The sequence below is a fragment of the Pyrus communis genome, chromosome 6 (genome assembly GCF_041283825.1).
Source record: "Pyrus communis isolate YQ-2024b chromosome 6, ASM4128382v1, whole genome shotgun sequence".
NCBI classification, from domain to species: domain Eukaryota; kingdom Viridiplantae; phylum Streptophyta; class Magnoliopsida; order Rosales; family Rosaceae; genus Pyrus; species Pyrus communis.
This window is the reverse complement of record NC_142570.1, coordinates 21,539,054-21,544,929: the sequence shown is the minus strand read 5'-3', so window position 1 is coordinate 21,544,929 and position 5,876 is coordinate 21,539,054. Positions and strand designations below refer to the sequence as shown.

Genomic DNA, 5,876 nt, shown 5'->3' with positions numbered 1-5,876 from the left:
AGCTATCAACAAAATAATCAAGTGCACTTTGAAAACCAGATTGGACAAGGCTAAAGGTTGTTGGCCAAAATTTGCACCCCAAGTTCTTTGGTCATACCGCACTTTATATTGGACTTCAACAGGAGAAACTCTATTCTCACTTGCCTTTGGTACAGAGGCTATTGTCCTAGTTGAGCTTGAGCAAGCAACGTTCCGAGTCCAGAACTACATGCAAAGTGAAAATGACAAACAACTCACCCTCAACTTGGATCTAGTCGAGGAACACAGAAACCAGGCTCACTTGAGGAATGTCGCCTACAAGCAGCGCATCTCTAACTACTATGACTCAAGAGTCAAACCTCGCTCTTTCAAAGTGGGGGACTGGGGGTTGAAGAAAAGACTACTCTGTGATAGAGTCCCGAGTGAAGGCACGCTTAGCCCAAATTGGGATGGACCGTTTGAAGTTATTGGCATCAGTCGCCCTGGTTCTTACAAGCTTAGGAACTCCGATGGCAAGATCCTTGGCCATCTATGGAACGCTGATCACTTGAAGTACTATTACAAGTAGACTCACACTGTACAAGTGTTGAGCTACGGCCATTAGGAATCCCTTATAATGAAGGCCATTTGGCATCAATTCAATAAAGAGGTGATTTAGACAACTTGGTCCTAACTCTCTTACATCCTTATCACTGAAATGCTCAAGTTTAAAGCTTCAACACGAATGCTTACAACATGAAATAAAGTCTAAGTATATGTCAACATGACTTATATCCAAACAAGGGATCCCTTTATGCATAGCAAAACATTCATAAACATCATACATTCCAACACATTCATACATAAACATCATACATTCCAACACATTCATACATAAGCCAACTGTGCTTCGAAAGGGTTCAACACACTTTGTGTCATTCGACACTTACTACAATGTGCCTCGACACCTTGCCCTTATTCTCAACAACCAAGTGATGAAATGTAAAGAAAGAACTCATCTTCATGCCACCAACGAGGTGACGAAATGTACAACCTGTACTCTCCTTCATGCCACCAACCAGGTGATAAAATGTACAACCTATACTCTAATATCATTTGGCAACTTGCCACTCATGCCACTTACCAAGTGAAGAAGGAACTCATTTTCGTGCCACCAACCAGGTGATGAAATGTGATGAAAGGTGATAAAAGAACTCACATTCGTACCACTAACCAAGTGATGAAAGCAACTCACCATTCATTACACCGACCAGAAGACGAGTGGTACAACTTGTACATGTGAACTCCTAGTATTCACAAATAATCAAAAACCCTCAAGCTTTACAACTCAACTAGGGGAGCACTGATGCCTGACAAGAGTTATAATCACCAACAAAGTCTTATTGCAAGCCAACAACGGCTTCAATGCATAGTATACGAAGATCAAGCCCTTCAGCCATCTTACATCTGCTTCATATATTTCTCCTCTGTAACAATGCAAACACTACAACTCGTACAAAGCTTCACACACTTTTGATCAAGACTGTTCGAAGCAAAATCAATTTATATGGTTCATCTAAACCTTCGACTACTACAAGGTGTGGCTTGCATCACAATCTCTTGCTCAACAGTGTGGAAGCAAAATTGGTATATATTGTCTCTCCCACATTTTCAAATTTCTAATTTTCCTCCAAAAAAAAAAAAAAAGAAAAAAAAGAAAATAAAAGAAATTGGGAAATTCAACAACTTCAACAAATGTCAAAAGCCTCACACACTCTTGATTAAGATAGTATAAAGCAAAATCAATTTATGGTGCCAACAAAAGCTTCAACAAGTGAAGGGCAACAATAATTCTCAAAAAGCTTCACACACTCTTGATCAAGATAGTGTGAAGCAAAATCAATTTATGGTGCCAACAAAAGCTTCAACAAGTAAAGGGCAACAACAATTCTCAAAAAGCTTCACACACTCTTGATCAAGATAGTGTGAAGCAAAATCAATTTATAGTGCCAACAAAAGCTTCAACAAGTAAAGGGCAACAACAATTCTCAAAAAGCTTCACACACTCTTGATCAAAATAGTGTGAAGTAAAATTAATTTATGGTGCCAACAAAAGCTTCAACAAGTGAAGGGCAACTACAATTCTCAAAAGCTTCACACACTCTTGATCAAGATAGTGTGAAGCAAAATCAATTTATGGTGCCCAATAAAGCTTCAACACAAAAGCTTCACCTACAAAGTTTCAACATCAAATAAAACTTCATCAATGGAGAGCAACTACAATTCTCAAAAGCTTCACACACTATTGATCAAGATAGTGTGAAGCAAAATCAATTTATGGTGCCCAACAAAGCTTCAACACAAAAGCTTCACTACAAAGTTTCAACATCAAACAAAGCTTCATCAATGGAGAGCAACTACAATTCTCAAAAGCTTCACACACTCTTGATCAAGATAGTGTGAAGCAAAATCAATTTATGGTGCCCAACAAAGCTTCAGCAAAAAAGCTTCCCTACAAAGTTTCAACATCAAACAAAGCTTCATCAATGGAGAGCAACTACAATTCTCAAAAGCTTCACACACTCTTGATCAAGATAGTGTGAAGCAAAATCAATTTATGGTGCCCAACAAAGCTTCAGCAAAAAAGCTTCACCTACAAAGTTTCAACACAAGAGCTTCACCTACAAAGCTTCAATACAAAAGCTTCAACTACAAAGCTTCAACACAAAAGCTTCAACACCAAAGTTTCACCTACAAAGGTTCAACTCTCAACTACAAAGCTTCAACACAAAAGCTTCACCTACAAAGCTTCAACACAAAAGCTTCAACACCAAAATTTCACCTACAAAGCTTCAACACAAAAGCTTCACCTATAAAGCTTCAACATCAAAGCTTCAACACCAAAACTTCACCTACAAAACTTCAACATCAAAGCTTCACCCATTAAAAATAAATAAATTTCGAAAATTCAAAAAAAAAAAAAAGAAAAAAAAGAAAAAAAAAAAAATAGCCTAGGCCTCCCCTTCTTTGGGCCTAACAACTTTCATACCAAATATATATATGAATGGGGAGTTTTAGGCAACCACTTAGAAAGGAAAATGGTGAAGTTTTGTTTGGAAAATTGCCTACTAGCAAGACACCTCCCTCATCAACTCCCTCGACCGGAGACTTGGGGGACTCCTACCATATACCACTACACCTTGGTACTCAGAAATTTCACGACTACTCAGTGCCTTGGATTTTTCAAGTCCCTAACCGAGAAGTTTTCCTCACTCAAGAAATTAAGGGAGCACTACTTCAACCTACAAGGTTCACCCACGAAGTTTCAACATGTAAACTTCAACAAAATAAAAAATTCAAAGAACTTAGTGAAGGATACCTTAGTGTATTTAACACAACATGTTGAATGAAGTAAAGCTTATTTATTGATATCTTCGATAAATTACAAATACGTGCATACACATGAATCAAAACAAACAAACAGGAGGGCGCCTTCACAAAGGCTGCTCAGGAGAAGTCTCAACACTCGGCAAAGTCCCAGAAATAGGAGGCACCGGAGGGTGATTATATGGAGCCTCAGTACTGGGCAGAACCCCAGAAAGAGGAGGCACCAGAGGTTGATCATTTGGAGCTTCAGTATGTGGTACAGCCCCAGAGGACGAAGGCAACAAACGCCTTCCGAACAAACTCATAAACCTCTGATGATCATTTAAAATCTGACCCTCGGATTCTTGTAACTCGTCAAGCTTTCTCTTCATGGTTGTAGCATAGCTATGTGCGAGCATGTGCAACTGTCTATTCTCATGCTTAAGCCTTCTGATCTCCTGTTTGAGACTTATCACTTCACGTGCCAACGATTCAACTTGGCGGGTTCGAGCAAATAGGCGTTGGGCCATATTAGACACAGAACCTGCACATTGAACACTAAAAGCCAGAGAATCCTTAACAGCCAACTCATCGGATCGTTTGGAAAGTAGTCTGTTGTCTTTGGGAGTAGGAAGATTCTTGGCCACCATCGCAGCGGTCATATCATTCTTCATCACAGAGCCCCCAATAGTAAGGGGACCAGTAGGAGATAAGAAGGATGGACGCTATATGTTATCTTGAGGAGACATGACTACCTCTTCTACAACATTCAAGTCCAAACGACGGTCGAAGGGGCCAGACATTCTCAGAAAAGATGAAGAAAAAAATGAAGTACAGTAAGTTTCAGAAGTACGAAGATAAGGGAAAAATTCCTACAAGCAATAACTTTCAGAACGGACTCCTTGAACTTAATTGGTGCTCCTATAAAAGAAAGAGTCAGATCTTCAATAGGGCTGTTTGTTCAAAAATCGAAAAGGCATCACTCTCCAAATTTCGAGAAGCGGATTTCCTGGGTTAAAATTTATTAGTAATCTCCACATGCGACATCAGTTCCTCGGATACCAAGGACAATTTTGCCAAAGAACTCTGATAAAGTTAAGACAGGTAAATGTTGAAGGCCCATTTACCCTATTATTACCTACAAGGATAAAGGAATAGCACCACTGCTTGATTATTGGAATATCCTTATGTGTGTCAACCTCTGTGCTCCGTGGCAAAGCAGACTTGCAAAAATGCCCAATCTTTCTTCACATCTGAGAAAACACTCCCAACAAGATTGCTTGCCTAGAAATCGAAGAGGCACCGCTCTCCGAATCTCGAGAACCATATCCCCAACAAAATTGTCTGCTCAGAAATCGAAGAGGCATCGCTCCCCTAACTTCGAGAAGTCAGATTTCATTGGATAAAATTTGTCCACAATTCTCACACGCAACATCAGCTTTCTGGATACCACAAACCACTTTTTCAAAGTGCTCTGACAAAGTTAAAACACGTGAACCTTGCAGCGACCACTACATTGCTTTGACCGAGAAGGGTAAAGGAACAGCATTACCACTCGCTGTTGGGACAATTCCTATATATGTCGACCTTCATCCTCCACAGCCAGGCAAACCTGCCAAACAAAAAAAAAAATGCTCAACCTTTCCCCACATCTGAAATGGCACTCCCAATCTAGCCTCTCGAATTACTCCGTTTTCTTCTCCTTCGATAATACCCATGCCAACCAGCTACATCAGAGCAAGAATATCTCATATCATCAGGGTTGAAAGCAAAAGTATCCCATATCATGCTTCTTCCTTGTCTTTTCCTATGCCCTTACTCTTACCTGCAGGACAAGGAGAAAAAATGCAATCAGTCGGAACCTGAAATCAAACTTCCAATCTAGAACTGATTGCCCGGAACTTTTGCCTGGTCGCTTGCCTAGCATTGCTCTCGAGTACTCATCCTCAACTGTTGTCAAGATCATGAATTCCTTCGGTAAATACCTCAGAACAGTTGGTACGATATTGGCTCTTTACACTGAAGTTGCCAAGCATGGATGAGTCACTGAGAAGTAGTGCTCTGAAGAACCATTTGAATGCAAAGGTTGCGCACCATTTCTGCTATACAAAAGATTGAAGCAAAAGGTTCAACGGCGAGCTAGAACAAATCACTACAACACGACGCCCTTTCTTGTGGAACCGCACAATCCGTTACGGAAGAGTCTAAGTCAAATCCAAGCTCGGCATCATTACTCTAATTGAAGAGATCGAGAAGCCTCAACAGCCTTTTGCTAGCACCATCGTCGAAGAACAAAGCTTCGCCATACCACATCTACTACTTTATCAAACAGCAAAAGTATCCCATATCATCAGGATCAAGCATACTCTAGGTCTGACGGACTTGTTTTGACCCTCAAATTCTGGAGTCAGCTTACTCCTTTGGAGGAAACCAGAAAACCCTCCAGCCCAGTTCAAGAATACACCTGTGGAAAGTCAAGTACAACAAAGCACGTGCTGATTCGTTCGTCTTCTCCAAAAACAAGAGTACCTCATATCATCTCTTCTCCTTGT

At 40.3% G+C, this 5,876-nt stretch overlaps 1 pseudogene; it reads right to left on the bottom strand.

The window, feature by feature from the left end:
• Positions 1–3,113: 3,113 nt before the first annotated feature.
• On the bottom strand, positions 3,114–4,127 carry LOC148696441 (uncharacterized; annotated as a pseudogene).
• Between the last annotated feature and the right edge of the window lie 1,749 nt (positions 4,128–5,876).